This window comes from Lynx canadensis, chromosome C2 (assembly GCF_007474595.2).
Source record: "Lynx canadensis isolate LIC74 chromosome C2, mLynCan4.pri.v2, whole genome shotgun sequence".
In the NCBI taxonomy this organism is placed as follows: Eukaryota; Metazoa; Chordata; class Mammalia; order Carnivora; family Felidae; genus Lynx; species Lynx canadensis.
In genome coordinates, this window is record NC_044311.2 from 7384336 (window position 1) to 7403923 (window position 19588).

The following is a 19588-nucleotide window of genomic DNA, read 5'->3' on the forward strand; positions in this document are numbered from 1 at the left end:
CATTCCAGAGTGCATACCTAACCTTCTTCTTGTTCTTCCAGCTCTGTGTGCTTTTCTTCCAGCCCTTATGCTCTCCTTATTCAAATGCAGCAGATGACATAGAAGGAGGAGCTGTCCAGGATACTGAGATCAGTTAGGAGGGCCCTGGTCCCAAACCATGAATTATTTGGTCATTTCTGAAGATTATATACCAACATGATGCTACTGATATACTTTCTATGGGCTTGGAAGTTGCCTTTTTTTCCCTCATCAGTGGTGGGCAACTTTCAGGGTGGTGTGGAGACTATGTGGGCTTTGGAACCAAGCAGTTGAGGGATTGGTTTCAGCACCATGACTTTCATCTGTGAGACCCTGAGAACATCATTTTTCTGAGTCTCAGTTTCCTCATCTGTATAATAAAAAAATATTATCCTCTCAAGAGGATGGTTGAAAAGATTCCAAGTAATAAATGTAAACTGTTTATTAAAGGTCCTGACATCTAGTAGGTGCATGCAAAATGATATCCAGATGGTAATAATAATTATTATTTAAGTATTCATTTATTTATACAATTAGTGTTTTTAGAGCACCTGCTCTGCACAAAGGCTCTGAGGGACAGAGATGACTAAGATATGCTTCCTGACTTCTAGGAAGTTTCATTTTTGTTGGGGAGGTACAATTTAACTGTTTTATCCAGACTCCAAATCACTTCGGATCCAAATCACTTATAGGAGATCCTAATCACTTACTTAGACAGTGACCAGGTATATTCAACGCCCATTCAATGGAGGAAAGTCACTTGTTCTAAACAGAAATTCTAACCCTAAGCTTGGAATTTTTTACGTTGTGCTCTGGGCTGTTGAACCAAATCAGCCAGAAAACAGCCATTGGGTAGCACATTTTGGATTAAAAATCATCAATAGCCTATGTGGTTAGAGGAATGACTGGAGATGCTGTCTTAATGGTTTGTGGCGGAGAAAGACTCAGAGTGATGTGGTTATAATGGAAAAGGCACAGTGTTAGAGTCAGTTACTCTCTGGGGGATCAAGTTATGAATCTGCATATTGAGCTCAGGATATTTGCTCTTTCTCTCAGGATTGCTGTGAAGACCTGATAAAATATGACACTAAATGTAAATAAAATGCAGTATCGCTAGAGTTGATATTGCCTCTATTGTATATATTTTTATATTTTATATTCTTTTTATGTGGTACTTCTAAAATGCAGTGATCACAGATCTCGGTGTTTTTTTTTGTTTTTTTTTTTGTTTTTTTTGTGCTCCTCACTTGTCAGCAAGACTTGACAATGAATTAGTCAAAACCATCTATGATGGTTTTTATGTGGTACTTCTAAAATGCAGTGATCACAGATCTCGGTGTTTTTTTTGTTTTTTGGTTTTTTTTTTTTTTGTGCTCCTCACTTGTCAGCAAGACTTGACAATGAATTAGTCAAAACCATCTATGATGGCAGGAAGATAGATGCTTCAAGGAGAGCAACTTTACACTGTTACTGCCTGTAAGAGAAGGATCCAAACATTTTTGAATTTTTATGTTTTTCAAAACCACCTTGAAGTCAAGTGTTTTAGAGAAACAGAACCAAGGGATTTTGTGTGTGTGTGTGTGTGTGTGTGTGTGTGTGTGTATACACATATCAATGGCTCACACAATTATAGAGATTGAGAAGTTCCAAGACCTGTGGCTGTAAGCCAGAGTCTCAGGAGAGCTGATGGTGTAGTTCTTGTCTGAGTCTGAAGGCCTGAAAACTGACGGTATAAGTTTCAGCCCAAATGCTGGCCCAAGACCCAAGAAAAACCAATGTTTCAGTTCAACCTAGAAGGCAGGCAAATCTGCATCCAGGCAGGAGTTCTCTTACTTGAGAGCGCCTATTTGTTCCATGTAGGCCTTCACTGATTGGTTGAGGCCCATTCACATTAGGGAGAGCAATCTACTTTACTCAGTCTACTATTCAAATGTTAAATTCACCCCCAAACACCCATAGGCACCCAAAATAATGTTTGGCCACATACCAGCATTCTGTAGCCCAATCCAGCTGATATGTAAAATTAAACATTACATCAAATAAGTTTTGTTTTCACTTATACTGATACGGTTTTCAGAGACTGGAAAATTGCAGATTTCTAGAACTTGTAGATTGAAATGGATACAGAAAATCTAATTGCGAAGGCAAATAAGGACTCGTTACACAAAAATAATAAAAAAAGTCCTTGGTTCTAAAAGAACAGGGGTATTTCATTTTCCCAAGAATTTGCTGTCCAAATAGATAGCCATTAGAGGGAGCTCTGATTGCAGCGTAGAAACAAAATTATTCTCCATGAATTGATAGTGTTTGTTAACTTGGAATTCCAAGTTTCCATGTTTTTAAGGAGACACAGAATATATATAAATACACACACACACACACATATGTATGTATATAAACCCTGAATTAAAATCAAATAAGTATCTTCTAACACCATCATTTTGTATATTTGACCTTAGTGAGATCACCCTTGCTTCACAGGGCATGAGATCCAAAACAACGTAGAGACAAGGCTGGGTGGGGTGGGAAAGGTGCTAGGTCTGAGTTCCAGCCACATCATGTGTGCCCTTGAGTCAGTCACCTCTCTCCTCCCCTGGCCTATTTCCTCTGCTGAACAATGAAGATGACAGACATTAGTGTTTACGACACATCAGTACCTGTGGATGGAATAATGTTAGGAGAATTTTAAAAATTTCTTTTTTCAAAACACAACCTTCTTGAAAATGTTACGTTCTCGAAAGTCACGTGGATGATACACTCACAGTCAAAACCAGCTTTCTGCCCTGCAGTTCCTGAGATGTGTTGACAGTTATGTTGGTACCGAGTGATCCCTGTCTTGAAGTGACAGCAGTGAACTTTTAATGTGTTGCTAAGCCTCTCTGGAAGCTTCAGGTTGGTGTTATCAAAATGACGACAGTTGGCTTATAATTAGCATTGTACTCGTGTTATAAAGACAAATTTTCTCTTCAGCAGAGGTTGTGTGCAATTGAAAGCATTGTTATACAAGAAGGTTTCAGAGTCATAAGTCATTTTGCAAACCGAGATTCTGATCTGACATAATAAAAAGTATTGCAGAAGAATGATGTACCGACTACTTTCCTGTCTTTCGCTTCTCGGGCTAATGAGAAGAGAACAGAACAATATTATGGGACCAAGACATTGTGCAAGTAAAAGCCACATGACAATAGACTGTGCTGAACAAGCCACATACAACAAAGAGTTTTAGAAAGTTGGTGGTGGGTTGGAAAGAGAAAAGAAGCCTTCGGTCCTCCTTCAACACTGTGTGATGGACAAGCCGAACTCAGACCTGGATCACAGCAGGCGGAAATACACTCATAGAAAGTAAAAACCTTGTACAGATCTTGGTTTTATGCCATCAACTCAGAGCAGCTTAGTAGCAGTAGCTGGGAAGATTTTCAGTAAGTTCTCATTATTTTAGACTGCACAATTTTATCGATTGTTTCGTTATAATAATAGATCGTTGTTAAAAGAAGAAAGCAATGACTCAGCATGCTCAAAAAGAAAATTAGAATAGGCCGACAGGTAGAAAAAAAAAAAAACAACTTCACAAATACATTTTTCTATTCTTAAACCAATATCCACGTTTTAGTTTAGCAAAACGGCATCACCCATTTTAACATTAAACTTCTAAATTTGAATGAAGGCAGTTTTGTAGTTTTGCTTCTGAACTATTGTCCCGAAAATACATCATGTCAAGAAGAAGGTGCTAATTATGTATTTGCGTTCACACCAAGTCTCCTTGCTGCTTATCAAGAATGCATGCCCTTGGCATGGCTTCCGTGAGTCTCTGCTCTGTGGTCTTAGCCTTGTTCCTGCTCCTGCACTGTCCTAGAACCTGGCTAGATGGAAGGAAAACAGAAAATGCTGGGGTCAGCAGGAAAGTTCTTCAAAGTGGTTAATCCATTTACAGATCACTGGGAATGGACTGTGCCGTGCTAAGTCGGCATTCTGGTATTTCTGCTCAAGCACATGATTCTGTAGACAACAGCTGATGGTGTTTTGCTGGCAAATATAGCTTTGAGCTCCTTTTGCTAGCTTGGCCCTAACTCAACAAAGTCTTGACTCACAAAAAGATGCTAAGAAAGAGAACATGCAGGAAAGTGTTAAGCAAACCTCGGAATAAGCAAACCTTGGAATTAGAGAGAGAGAACGTTGCATATTCCATTCTTAAGTGTGGTAATGGCTTGGGACTAAAAGGGAAAGGACAAGTGTAGGGGGCCACAGTTTACTGGGACTTTCCATATCTAGGGTCATTTACATTTTAGGAGAAGGGTGTTTACTCTCAGTGCCTATATTCGATCTCACTCTTACTGGTGTTGAGAACTTTTATATTGAACTTTTGCTAAGAGGGGCCATCAGTTTTTATCAAGAGTGTGTTTACTGGTCTCATAGAATCTCTACCCCTCCTAGAAAGAAGTTGAGATTAGGTCTTACCAGTCCTCCCCAAGGGACCGGGGCAAGACAGAACTGGGTCCCTGTGGAGGGAGCAGGTGGGCAGTAAAAGAAGTAGGAGAGTAAGGGAGAAGAGGCAGGTGCCTATCTGAGATGTATTTTGGATGGATCAAATGTGGCCAGAGGAGAACAGTAAGGAACATCTTGCTGAAACAGTGACAGTGGTATGTGAACATGATGTTTAAGTTTCATGACAATCTTGTGAGGCGGGGATTATCATACCCATTTTATTATTATTGTTTTTTTTTAAGTTTATTTATTTATTTTGAGAGAGAGATGGGGTAGGAGCAGAGAGAGAGGGAGAGAGAGAATTCCAAGCAGGCTCTGCACTGTCAGTGCCGAACCTGACATGGGGCTCAAACCCATGAACTCCGAGATCATGATCTGAGCTGAAACCAACTGACTGAGCCATCCAGGTGATCCCCATGCCTGTTTTAAAGCTGAGAAAAGTCAGCCTCAAAGAGCTTACGTGAATTTGCCAAAGGTCGTCAAACTAGCCAGTGGCAGGGCTAGACTTTAACCCCAAATCTACCTGACACCCATATCGGGCCCTTCTCACCACACCACCCTTCTCCTCTATTCTCTAGCTCTCCTAAACTCTCCGTCTGCTTTCCTCCCCCTTACCTGCAGCCCTTCTGACTAATGGGGCGCAGGTAAGAGATGCAGACTTTGGGCACAGCCTGAAGCTCTGTGACTGGGGGATGCCAACTGCAGCCAAGATCCATAACCCACACATTGTGGCAGCATGTTCTACACCACCCCACGCCTACTGAGTCAGAATCTCCATTTTAGCAAGATCCCTGTATGATTAGCCAGAGCATTAAGGTTTGAGAAATCTGCTCAAACCTACTCAAGTAACCTAATTAGATGGTGATGCAAATTTTAGGGCTCTATCATCAATAGAAAAGAGAAAAGACCATCAATTTAAAAGCTCACCGTCTTAATTAAGGAATAAAACTTAGTGGATTCATTTCTGTAACAGGTAACAAGGCAGTTGTAAGTTTTAATAAACTTGCGTAGAGAATAAAAAAAAAATTTTTTTTATTTTAGAGACAGCATGAACAGGGGGAGAGGGACAGAGGGGGAGAGAGGAAGAGAGAGAGAGAGAGAGAGAGAGAGAGAGAGAGAGAGAGAATCTTAAGCAGGCTCCGTGCTAAGCATGGATCTCGCAATCCACGCGAGAGATCATGACCTGAGCCAAAATCAAGAGTCGCATGCCTTAACCGACTAAGCCACCAAGGCACCCCTATCCAGATCACTATCCGCTGAACACTTTCTATATGCCAGGCACATATTTCATCCATTTGCTTCTCACAAAATTCTTGTGAGATCCATAAGCCTCCATTCACAAGCAAGGAAACCAAGGCACAGGGAGATCATGTGACTTGCTCAAGTTCCCACCTTTGGTCAGTGCCAAGGTTGGAACTTGAATCCCAGTCTTTAGACTCTGGGTCAATCCTCTTCTGACTAGCGGGCAGGACTTCCCAGGAGTTCACCCCAGAGAAGATGGGAAGAGAAGAGGCCCCTCACTTCTACTGGCTCACCGGAAATAGGGACCAGGGCTCAGGGGTTCAAAAGTGAAGCTCACCCCATGTCACATGGCAAAGTAGCAACCCACTGACTCTGTGGGTGGCTGAGCTGACAAGAGCCAGAGCCTCCTGGGCGGGTGAAAGCCATTATGTCCTATAATATGATTTGGAGATATTTATGCAAAGGGATACAGTATATTCTTCTGTATCACCAGGAAGAAGCCGCCCTCATACTAAACATCAAATATGCTGGTCTCTCCAAAGCCTGTAGGACTTCCAGGAAGTGATCAAATGTTATTTCAGATTTCTGGTAATGTACAAGGGATCTAGAAACATGAAGCTTTAAGCTTTTGATTAAATATGGCAGACTTAACATGCATGATTATCTCCATTTCGCCAAGAAGCCCCAGTATAAACGCTGTAAAGGGATAATAAATAAAATGAGTATAAACAAAGGAACCCTTATGTTTAGGAAAACATGGGTTTTATGGTTGTGAAATGGAAGGACTTGGGAAAGTAGAACAGAAGGAGAATTAATTGCTCTGAGAAACAAAGCACCAAATTTAGGAATTGCCCTCCAACAGGGAGGTCTGGGGGCTCCTGAGGACGAGAAGAAACTCTGAGAAGGAGAAAATCGTGACGAGGAGGGTGCTGGTAAGCAGTGTCCCAGGGAAAAGACATCAACGGATGGATTGTGGGGGCGATGAGTGAAGAATAGTAAAATGTCAAATACTCTATTTTTGATGTTTCCTGTCCCTCCAGTCACCTTTCACTTTTCCCAATTAACCACTTAAAGTCTGTAATATGCGTTAGGTTGGCGTGGGCACTCTGGGAAACGGGGAGGGGCTTATCCACACCAGAACAAAGCCAGGAGGAGAGGGCAACAAGGTTGGGAGGAGGTCGGGGTGACCAGAAATCAACAGCACAGGATCTTAGAGTAAGAGGGAGCCGAGTGTAGCAAAATGTCCTCTCTCTGACTCCTTACCCACTGTAATTGCAGAACCTTCAGTAAGGCAGTAGATTATACATACCTGTTTGGGCTATTGCTAATCTGAGGAATGAAGGGAAGGTGGCTGTTTCCTGTCTGGGGCAAAGTGAGGTGCACAGAGAGGCAAGACAACAAATAGGGTCATCAGCAGGAGGAATTTGGAGTGAGGGGTCAGTCTTTCTCTCCTGCCTGAACTATGGAAATTGGTCGCCTGAACTATGGAACTTATGGAAATAAGTCTGCCATATTTAATTGCCAGCAGACTTGGGGACTAAGTAAACTACAGATACTAGGTCTCATTTCATTCATTTAAGTGAGAGATTTAATCCTCACTTAACCTTATGAGATTAATTTTTATCTTCCCCATCTTACAGATAAGAAAATCGAGGTTAGTGAGTTTCGGTATCTAGCCCAGGATAATGTAGCTTAAAAGTGACTGAAGGAAAATTTGAACTCAACTTTGTATTACTCACAAATTATCTACAATTTGTATTCTGGTTTTATTCACTTACAACATTTGCATCTGGACGGGGGGACTTCCACCATCATAAAATTGTATATTTTATTTTAGTCATTTTTAAAGTTTATTTATTTACTTTGAGAGAGTGAAAGTGGGGGAGGGGCAGAGAGAGAGAGAGAGACAGACAGACAGACAGAGAATCAAGCTCCACACTGTCAGCATGGAGCCCGGTGCAGGGCTTGAACTCACAAAACTATGAGATTATGACCGGAGCCAAAACCAAGAGTCGGGCGCTTAACCAATTGAGCCACCCAGATGCCCCATAAAATTGTATATTTTAAAGGCAGCATCAGTGGGCTCCTAAATACCTTCCTCTCAGCTCTTGCCTTCTTTGACCTTGACCTCCTTGGCAGGTCGGGGCAGGGGCCGGAGTGAGAAATTTGAAAATGAAGTGTGATCCTATCAACATTCTCTGTCTTTGGTTTACCCCATCGCTTGTGAAATTGGGGTGAGCCAGTGTAAGGGACGGAGTGTCAAGACAGACGCTGTCCCTTCGTATCTTAAAATAATTGCCAATAGGTTTCCAGAGCTCTCGGTCAGATGGGTGCAGATCCCTTGGTCAAGAACATCAAATACCCTTCTGTGTGTCTCTCCCTAGGAGAGGGAAAGGAAAACGGGCAGGAATCATATGAGGTTCATTTCCTAATTTCCCACAGACCAAACCCAGAGCTGTGTACATTCTGTGCGAACTACGACCACTTTTTGAAACTGAATTGGGTTGAACCCTGCTTCCCCATAGATAAGTCCATCTATCATTTCTGCAGAGCCTACTGAGAAGTGGATGGGAAATAAAACTCCAGTCCGTAAAGCCTTAATAAAAATTCTCTCCATAAACTTAATTGTTTATTTATATTTTTTTGAGAGAGAGAGACAGAGAGAGACAGAGAGAGAGAGAGAGCGCAAGCATGGGAGGGGCAGAGAGAGGTGGGGGACAGAGGATCCAAAGCAGGCTCTGTGCTGATAGCACAGAGCCCAATGTGGGACTTGAACTCATGAACGGTGAGATCGTGACCTGAGCTGAAGTCAGACACTTAACCGACTGAGCCACCCAGGCACCCCTCCATCAACTTTTAAAAACCAACAACAACTTCAAAACCTGCACGAAGGGACACGCTCAATACGCTACGCAGAATAAACCCCCTTTGGGGCTCCCTCCGCATCTCTGCTTTGCTACCACACCGCTTCCTCTATCCGTAGCGATGAGATCTTTGGGGTGAACAAGACGGTTTGAGTACAGCTGCCCGGTGGGCTGGTCGGGCTCAGGTTACCCATGTGAAGTGTAACTCAGTCGCCGTGTTCTAGTGGGGCAATGACTGTTTATAGATTAGCTCATTGTCCCATAAACATGACTCAAGTTTTAGCTAAATTCCCACGTTAACTAATTGCCTCAGAAGGCAATTCTGTTCTCAACGCCAAGAGAAGACATTCATTCAAGGAGAGGCACACATTCACTCCACCTCAGTTTTGATGTTCAGGAAAATGCGTGGATCCGTGGCAAAGGGGTGCAGACGACCGTGCAACCAGTGGGATCCGACTCCACGGCCCTTCCAGACGGTCGGAACTCTGTGGGATGCACTCCAGCAGATGTCTCCGTCGGCACTCACTGGGAGGATGGGAGCGCGTTTTCTCCACCCGGGCAGTTGGGGTTTGGGTATCATCTTCTGTTGTTTCTTGCCCAAGGACGAAGTGGCTCAAAAATGATAGAAGCCGTCGCGTTTGATGATTTGTCAGGAGGAACCTCCCAGATTGTTTCCCTGCTGCTAGCACTCTGGGAGCCAGACCATGGGTCTGAGCCTGTGACTCCCCTGCTTTGTGAAAACCTTTCTGAGATTCCCAGCTAGTTGGCCTCGGAGATGCAGCTCTGGTTCCTTCCCCCCCATCCCAGGGGATTAGCAGTCACCTCTTCTCTGCCATCATAACCCCTGGACCCTGGGAAAGGAGCTCTGTGCCTGAGTTGTAGAAGGTACTGGCACTCCTGTATTATTCCTGTCAGTTCGATGCGGATAAAATTCAGCATTGATTTGTGATTAAAAAGCTAGTAAATCTATACTACAAAGAGCTTCCTGGGCACCTGTGTGTCTCCGTTGGTTAAGAGTCCAAGGGTCTGACTCTGGATCAGGTCATGATCATCTCACAGTTTGTGAGTTTGAGCCCCGCGTCGGCCCCTGTGCTGACGGCTCAGAGCCTGGAGCCTGCTTCGGATTCTGTGTCTCCCTCTCCGTCCACCCCTCCCCCACTCACACTCTATCCCTGTCTCTCTCTCTCAAAAATAAATAAACATTAAAAAAAATTAATAATAAAAAAAGAACTTCCTTAATCTGATAAAGAGTATCTATGGGTAGCCACAGCAAATACCCCTTTCCGTGGTGAAAAGTTAAAAGCGTCACCTTTGAGGTCCACAACAGGACAAAGATACCCACCATGACCACTGTGCGTTGACATGGTTTTGGAGTTCTCAGCCAGAAAGGAAATAAAGAAGCCAAGTGGACGTTTTTAAAGATATGTGCACAGGAAATGCTGAAGAAATCTATAGACAAATTAGAATTAATAAATAAATCTTGCAATTTACTTGCTACAGAATATCTGTATCTATGTTGATATATCTAGATATAGACATTACAAATGAATTTGTATATTCCGAGGATGTCTTTTACAACACTTGACAAACTGTCGAGTTTATAAGGAATTGCAAGGGGCTAAGAAGAGCCAAGATAGTTCTGAAGAAGAAAAACGAGGTATAGGACTTGCCCTACCAGATATCAAGATTGATATAAAGCTTTAGCAGTCAAGACAGTTTGGAACTGAAACAAGGAGAGAAAAATATTCCAGTGGAACAGAAGAGAGAGTCTGGAGGCAGACCCGTTCTTATATCAGTGTCTCATTTATAAGGAAAAGTCATTGAAAATCAGTGGAAGAAGAAAGACTTTTCAATAAATACTGTGTGGTCTGGTTATCCATGTAATAAAATAAAAAGGAATCTGATGCATCTTGACAACATACACAAGAGTCAATTCCAGGTGCGTTAAGGTGAGCACTATGGAGCTTTTAAAAGATACTCTATACCATATACTGTGTACTCTAAAATCTCACCTTCCCAGTCAACCTCTCTCTCCCAGAATGTTGACTTAAATATTCTTACCAATGTGATGCAGAATTAGTAATTAACTAATTAACAATTAATAATTAATTAATTGATGAAGCATACTTCTAGACTTTTCAGAGGTCAAGGACAAATTTCATAGACTATAGCAACAATTACTAAACTTCACCCTTCTTACAAGTGTCCTTTGTTAGAAATAGCATAACACTTTAAAAAAGTTTTTTTGATGTTTATTAATTTTTGAGAAAGAGAGACACAGAGCATGAACGGGGAGGGTCATAGAGAGGGAGACACAGAATCTGAAACAGGCTTCAGGCTCTGAGCTGTCAGCACAGAGCCCGACGCGGGGCTCGAACCCACAAACCACGAGATCATGACCTGAGCCGAAGTCAGGCACTTAACCGACTGAGCCTCCCCCGTGCCCCGCATAACACTTTTATGAAGCAGGCTACTATCTTTTTTCAGCAGCTCTAGGGTGAGGTGAACATTTTTCCGTCTTATTTGGATCTGTTTTTACCAGTTGTTAGAAAAGTTTGTAAGTATCAAGGTCAAGCGCCAGAATTCCATTAGTTTGTCCCAAAGGAAAGAAAAACAAAAACCCGATGTGAGCAGCTCAAAACTTACAATATGGAAAGGAAAAGGATATGTCAGGATTGTTAACACATTGAATGTGAGGTAAGAAATGTTTTGCATCTATAAGACCAAAGCTGACACCCCTAGGCAAGGTCCTAGTTTATTTTTAATATTTCTGGTTATTCTGTTAACTCTCCCAACCAAGGGTTTTGTCTGTTTGTTTGTTTGTTTTGGGTTTTGGTTTGTTTGTTTTTGGTATAAATGAGAGAGTTTGTAAGTCACCACTGATCGAAAGTTGTGGCCGAAATGTTGAGTATTCATCCAATATCTGTGGCTCCGCCATATCCCCTGGTCTCCCTTCAGTTAAATGGAGTCATGCGACTATTCGTGGCTACTTACAGTATGGTTAATTACACGGCGTGACAGGGATTATGCAGATGGCGCTATGTAACTAGCTCTAAGCTGTGAGCAGAAGTGACGCATCAACTCTTGTGTCTGTCTCCTCCTTCAGACCGTAAACTTCTCTTAAAGAAATTTTTTAAAATCTTTATTTATTTTTGAGAGAGGGAAAGAGAGCGCAAGCAGGGGAAGAACAGAGATAGAAGGAGACACAGAATCCGAAGCAGGCTCCAGGCTTCGAGCTGTCAGCATAGAGCCCGACGCGGGGCTCGAACTCATGAACCGTGAGATCATGACCCGAACCCAAGTCGGACGCTTAACCGACTGAGCCACCCAGGCGCCCTTGGACTGTAAACTTCCTGAGGGCAGAGACCCTCCGTCTCTGTATGTCCATGTGTGGTGATAACTCAGCGGATAGTCCCATCCATCCTGATCTGTATGTTTCTTTCCCAATTTCTAGACCTAGTCTTTAACGAATATTTTTCATTTGATGTCCCACAGGGACTTTAAACTCTCCGTGACCAAACCTGAACTCATCGTGTCTTTTACCCAAACTGCTCCTCTCCCAGGGCCCCCTACTCGGTGTGTGGTACCATTTTCTGCCTCTTTGCCCAAACCAGAAAATGGAAGCCATCCTTAATTTCAGGTCTTCTCCTACCAACATCGCTCTCCCTCATCCCCCGGTCCCCCAGTTCTTACTCTGTCACGTCAGCTTCCCAAATGTCAGTCAGATCTATGCACTTCTCTCCATTCCTGCTGCATTCATTCACTCAGGGCATCATCATCTCTCATCTGTCATCTCTGCATTACGGAAGTCACATTTCTTGGAGTCTCCCTACCTTCAGATTGGCCCCCAGCACCTAGACCGTGTGTGGCATGTGGCCAGCCCTCGCTAACTGCAGGCAGAATGAACACGTGACTCCACATCGATGCATGAGTGTGTGACTCAGCCATGTCAAGAGGAGCCTCGTCTGTCTAGACCTGTGTCTTCCAAAGACCCAAGAAATGACTTGGGGGCTGCTTCTCTTTGAACTTGGGACTGGATTAGCTTTTTTTTTTTTTTTTTTGGAATAACTTCCTTGACATGTGCCGCCCCAACAGCTTTGAACACGTTTGCAGGCCGCTCATGTCAGTTGAACCCCACGCTCCCCGATGAGATAGACACCTTCGGGAGCCCCTTTTTGGAAACCGAGTCTCTCTTTTGCACAGAGGTAGAGAGGCTCAGTGGTTTTCCCAGGGTTACCGAGGCTGTTAGGAGCAGAGGCAGGGCTCAGGCAGAGGCCCGTGGCCTCCCAAGCCTGGCCCGGTTTAGCCGGATTTGGCTCGTGCTCAGGGGAACGCGTGCTCCTCAGAGAGCAGCTCTGGCAGTGGGATACTGAAGGCCAGGGAAGCCCGGTGCGAACTTCTGGACCTCTCTCTGCTGGCCAGAGGTCTGACGCTTCATCCGCACAGCCTGGGGAGCCTGGCAAAGGGGTCAGTGAAGGGAAGCCTGGAACCTGTGGGCTTGGGGCTCTTCCTCACCGCACTCTGTCAACCATGATGGGCAGTAATCGGGACTGCCTGTGTCCCCGATTGCCACCGGGCGTGTCACAGAGATGAAGTGCCTCTCTGCTCGGTCCTTGTTTGCTTTCTGGAAGCCCAAACTGCTGGAAATGTAGAAATGTCACTGATGAGATCTACTTGGTCAGGGCAGAAAATTCAGAATTGGGAGCAATCGCAGAAAGAATTGTTGCTGTCAGCTCGATGCCGGGAAGTGGGCTGTGGACGGGTGGGGATGGTGGAAGGAAAAAAGCGAGGGCATCCCCAAAGGCCCTGCGGCAGCCTGAGCGCTGGAGGGGGTCCACATCTTCCCAAGGCAACCGCGTGCTGATGTGCGCCCCCCCCCACCACTGCCGTGTGCTGGCGGGGAGCAGGAAGACTTCACTCAGGTGACTTTCAGCACCCCCGAACTCTCAGCCCTCGAGGTGCTGTGCCGGGCCCTGGGCACGGAGCTGAAGCAGTAAGGGCCCTGCTCCCTAGAAGCTGGGTCTAGCTGTGTCGACAAAACCTGGATGTGAAGAGCACAGTGTGAAATACAATGTCAGATGTTTCACAGAAGAGATTCTGACAAGGTCCTTGGGCATCCGGGGCTGGGGGAACCAGGATTTCTTCATGGCGGAGGAGGCTTAGACTGATATGTAAGATTTGGATAAGCGGAGAATGAGAACATTCCTGAAGGAAAGAGCCACATGGACAGAGACAAGAACGAGGCTTTGTGGCAAGGAGTCTATCTGTTAGAGGCTCCTCAAACTCAGCAATGGACAGCTCAGCAATTTCGATGCCGTTCAGCCATCTCTGGAGTTTAACTTCTGCCCCCGGTTGGCTGGTAGCTAATAGTTTCTGCAGATTCTGGGGCCTTGTGGCTACTTGGTTCCCAGCTTGTTAGTTTCCCCAGAAACAATTCTGCCAGGGGTGCTCTCCAGAGCACTGGGTCCTGTCACCTCCTGCTGGGATCCCCTGCAGCCGAGTTGTAGCACACGGCGTCTCCCCCATAGTTAGCGCGCTGTGCCCGTATCCCCCCTTCTTGTTACTGTGTTTGTGCACACTGGCTCCCTGTGTGATTTCCTCCCAGCAGCCAGCACCTGCGCTATGTCGAGTCTTCCCTTGGGCTACAGGTCCCCTTGGCCAGTGCCCGTGAAGAGCCAGACATGTGCTCCCAACCCAGGGTCAGCCCTTGACCAACTGTTGAGAGATGCGGGGTATGAACACTCCATCTTCCTTGTCCCTGAGGTGTGCCTAACCGGTCTCCAGAGCCCCCTGCAAGTTTGAGCCCAATTTCACTCTGTGGGACCTTGCTTGATGTCATACTTTGCTTGGCATGTTTTCCTTTTTTTTTTTTTAATGTTTATTTATTATTTTTGAGAGAGAGAGAGAGAGAGAGAGAGCAGGCAAGGAAGGGGCAGAGAGAGAGGGAGACAGAGAATCTGAAGCAGGCTCCATGCTGTAAGTGCAGAGTTCAACTTGGGGCTCGAACCCACAAACTATGAGATCAAGACCTGAGCCCACTGAGCCACTCAGGTGCCCCGGCATTTTTTTCCTTTCTTGATCCTACTTCTCTTTTACCTCCCCAGGTTCTTCTCAGAAGCATTTCCTAACTACTTTCATCTGAAGTCTCATATCAAGGACTGCCTTTGCAGAACCCAATTAGACATATTGTCTAGTATGGAAGGCAAAATCATGGCTCCTCAAAAGGTGTCCACCCCTAACCCCTAGAACTCATGAATATGGCAAAGGGATTTGTGTAGCTAAGATTAAGATAGAGATAATATTAGATTGTCTGGGTAGACCCACTCTAGTTACATGAGCCTTTAAAAACAGAGAACGTTCTCTGGCTGGCGTCAGAAACGTAGCAGAAGAAGTAATCGGATGCATTCCAAGCATGAGGAGGATTCAACACTCCCTTGCCTCTGAGATGTAGGGGCTGCGGACAGGACCTGAGTGTGGCCTCTAAGAGCTAAGGGTGGCCCCCCACATGAATACCAGCAAGGTAATAAGACCTCAGTCTTACAGCTGCAAGGAACTGGATTCTGCAAAAATCTGAATGAATTCGGAAGCAGATTCTTCCAGAGCCTGCCAACTCGAGCCCACCAGCCGTCACTCTGAGTTCTGCCTTATGAAACCCAGAGCATAGAGAACCCAGCTAAGCCAACTCATACTTCTGACCTACAGAACTTTGAGATAACACACTTGTGTTCTTTCTTAAGCTGCTGAGTTTGTGGTAATTTGTTAAAACAGCAACGGAAACTAATATACTAAGATTTCCCCTAAAAAGTATACACACTCTTTGCATGTTCTCATGGTCACTTGCACCGGTAACGTCATGGGTTGTGCTCTTCATGGGAAGACTTCAAATCCAGATACTGATATACGGATTTATGATGTTGGTTGACTGTTCTCAGGTCGCTCCTTTTGTCCCTTCACTGACCTCAGTCTGGTTGCACTGGGGCAATCCTTTATTCCCTCTCTTTAACTCCCACCCGGATTTTATCAGTGAGGAATGGTTGAACGCTTCCGGCAGGCTCTGACGCGGGGCCCCATGTGTGTTCGCTAAGTATTGATTTGCACAAATGAGTGTGTAACTCAGGAATTTGCGTGTCATCTTTGCACAGGGGCCATGATAACCTTCTCTGCATCCTTCTGATTTTAGTATATGTGCTGCCTGAAGCGAGCTCTGAATGTGAAAGTCAGATATCAGTGGTCAAATTTCCTGTGCTGCCCGAGGCAGCCATTTTGCTCCTGTCTATACCGAGCCTCTTAAGATGTTTGTCTCCTCTGCTAAAGGTCTGAAGCCATGGAGGGGTCACTTTGTGTAGTTTTTGGAATTCCACTCAAAAATTCCCATTGAACATATCAATTCTCCCAAGTCCTGCTGCCTGGCTGTCATATGGAAAGCAGTTCTGTCCCCCCGCACATAAATAGAACCTGCCCTTTGAGGCTCCTCTCAGTCAAATTTTATCGCATAAGTGTATTTAGAGGCTATATTTATAACTTCACTCTTTCTCTCAGGTTTATGGAAAGACTCTTGGCTGAACAAATATAGCACAGGTTCTGGATGTGCTCTGGTGAAAACACTCACTCCAACGTGCGGCACATAATCAAGTCCAGGATGTAAAGCACAATAGATTCTTCTTCAGCTGTAGGACCAAAATATCTCTCTATGGAGCTTCTCATCACGTGTCCTGGGTGGGGTGTTACCCTGTCTCCCCGGGTTTTTGTATGAATTATTTTTCTACCAACTCAGGGGCAAGCCTTAGGTCCCTAGATGCCTGTGGACCTGCTATCTCTTCTCCATGCCCTTGGGTGACCAAGCCCTCCTCACTCTGGGAAAGAAACAGCCATCGCCTTGTGCCAGAGAAACTCACCAAGATGCATCTTCTAGATTAAACTATATTGGAGAGCCTTTTGATGGCAGACCTGCCCAGTGGGGAAAGGGATGTCCGGAGACTTCGGGAAAATTCCACTAGGACTATTCAACCCAACAAATCTAGTTTCCTTCTTTTGTGGTGACTTGAGAGGGGGCCTTCCTCTGGGAGGCTGGGTCATGTGACTTTCTGTGACAAGTATGTCCCTGTCCTTGAATCCTTCCAAGTCAATGCTGGTGTTGCCTGCAGCCCTTCCCTCTGGACCTTCCCCTTGTCTCTTTAACTCTTTTCTCATCTACCAGAAGACTCACATTCATATTGAAGCCTCTTTCCCCTTTCCCCTCTGTGTTGTTGTTGAAGCACACCTGCCCTTTTACCAATTATGGGATGTTGTTTTTGGTCTTCCTTCTAACACGAACTCATCCAAGCATTCATGCTCTGTATTCTCCTTCTGTAATGTTTTTATCAACGTGCAGCTGTGCACTCGTACTGTAGCCTCAAGGATTCTTCACCTCTCAGAGCCTTCCAGGCATCACTGCTCTGTGAGTCAGGAGCTTTTTCCATCCCAGTGTCTGGTTCTCTGATGATCTGGGATGAATGAAGGGTGATGGAAATGATAATCTGAGTCACACGGCTTGCAGTGCTCTTTCCCTCTCTGTCCCCACCTCCAGAGACGTACCTCTGGCTGTGAACATGCTCTAGGCCTATGGTGATGGTGGGTGGTATTAAGAGGACACAAAGTCCTCCCCAAAGAGGCCTCATGTGGTGGCACTCTTCCCCTTCACTGATCCTTGGCTTCTTCATCTGCGCTCATTTTATCAGCACCCTGAGAATGGATTCATCTCTCAGGCAGGTTTCACATTAATAAAGCTCACGAAGGGGACCGAAGTTGAAAATAAACAGGCCAGATTAATAGTTGACGAGAACCATCTCAAGAAGTAGAATATTTCACGTCCAGCTGAGAAGCATGCTATTTCCCTGGAGAAGAGTTACCCCAAAGCTAAACCATAACCAAAGCCCCAAATCTGATTTGCAGTGAGAAATCCCTACTGTGGAGAGAAAATTCTGAAGCCCAAGGGAGCCTATAAATTCCCCATGGGCGGTCTTGTGCAGGGAGCCAAGTAATTCTATGGTCGACTGGTAAGGGTAGAAGCAAAACAAAGGGAGTCAAAAAAAAGAAATGTTCAATGCCATTAAGGACATCAGAGCGGGATGCTTTCTTCTTATGGTTGGGAGAGTCTCATAGTGGCCATCCAAGAATACTCAGAGTCTGTTAGCCATGATTTACCAAGTCTACATCCATCATCACAGTAGAGATGTCTTCACCCCCCAACCCTAATGCTCTAGGTCTACTACGTGTGAACCTCTCTCTGCTGGATCGTGGTAGCGTCTCACCATCCTTGTTTGCCTTGGTTCTCCTGTTTCTGCATGGCTAAGCAAGCCCTCTTCTAATGGAGATTCCTCCTTTAGATGCCAATACATTCGATCTGATTAGAGTGAGAACCTGCCAAGTAGAGATCTGTGTTGACTCCATAGTGTAGGTTTTTTCCACTTCATCACCCACTGAATTTACAATCTGGCTTGGAGGGAAAATTTTATTTCTCTCATTCCCACGTTCTCACAACATGAACCCCAAACTTCTATTTTTACTCCCAGATGTATGTATGTATGTATGTATTTAAATTTTATTTAAGTCCAAGTGAGTTAGACTCTCCAATATAGTTTAATCTAGAAGATGCATCATCCTAACAAGTGCCCTCCTTAATTCCCATCACCCATTTAGCCCATCCATCACTCAACATCCCTCCAGCAACTCTCAGTCTGTTCTCCCGTTTTAGGAGTTTTTTATGATTTGCCCCCCTCTATGTTTTTATCTTATTTTTTTCCTTCCCTTCCCCTATGTGAACCCCAAACGTCTTAGAAAGCCACCAGGCTCAGAGTCCTTCTAGACCACTTCTTGCCCTGACACCTTCTAGAAGTTCTAGGCTCCATGTGGATGTACAAGGCCTCCATGGGATAAAGACACAGGAACAACACTTCGGCCACCATAAGATACAGCCCCCAGCTGGCAGACCAGCAGCTACTCTGATGTCTGAAAGCTACAGAAGACACACAGAGGGAGAAGGGAAGGAAGTTTTACTTTCTTTCAAACAACCACAACAATAAAAAACCAACAACCAGGGCTGGTACATGGGATAAAGCAGGGCCACCTAGTGACATTTGTTTGGCTATACTCCTCTGCCTTAATGTAGTGAAAACTTTTACTAGATCCTGACAATTGACTACCCATCAGCTTCTGGTTTCAGTGCAGTTGTGAGTTTCCAAATTTTGGTAGTATTTCTAGGTTGGGGAAGTCTCTATCAAGTGCTCGTAGCTTGATTTAATCATAAACAGAATTCCTGGTTCTGCAGTCGATTTTGAAGTTTGTAGCTGCAAAGTCCAAACCTAGAACTTTATAAACTTCAAGGATAAACAAAAGGCATTGTTACTGTCCTGGGTTTCTCTCTCACTTCACCTAGGAATTTGGGTGAGCTAAGCTTTGATCAAAGAGCTCTGATTGCTTTAGATTCAGCTAAAATAGGTGAAGGTAACTCCACGTGGGGAGCCATCGGAAATGTTGGTATTCATGTTGGCATTTTCTTTTTTTAATTTTTGAAACGTTTATTTATTTTTGAGAGAGACAGAGACAGAGTGCAAGCTGGGGAGGGGTAGAGAGAGAGAGAGGGAGACTCCTAATCTGAAGCAGGCTCCAGGCTCTGTGCTATCAGCACAGGTCCCGACGCGGGACTCGAACTCAAGAAGTGTGAGATCATGACCTGAGACGAAGTCTGCCACTCAACCGACTCAGCCACCCAGACGCCTCCAAGTTGGCATTTTCTAAGAGTCTGTTGACTGCAACATCAACTTCTTTAAATTTCAGAAATAGGTCAAGTTTAAAAGGACTTTAAAACTTTCAAGACTCAGTGTCTGCCATGGGGAATGAAGACTAAAAATACTAAAAGTAAATATTTTGAGACAGTGTTCTTCATGGGGAAACTGAATCGTTTTCAAAGGAATTTCACTGTGCTCTTGGCTTTCTGTTTAGGT

At 44.6% G+C, this 19588-nt stretch overlaps 1 non-coding gene across 1 annotated transcript; it reads right to left on the minus strand.

Annotated features, from left to right (window-relative positions):
* Positions 1-15703: 15703 nt before the first annotated feature.
* On the minus strand, positions 15704-15811 carry LOC115524322. Its single transcript, XR_003972034.1, has one exon. It is a non-coding gene; the product is annotated as a U6 spliceosomal RNA (small nuclear RNA).
* Positions 15812-19588: the final 3777 nt, after the last annotated feature.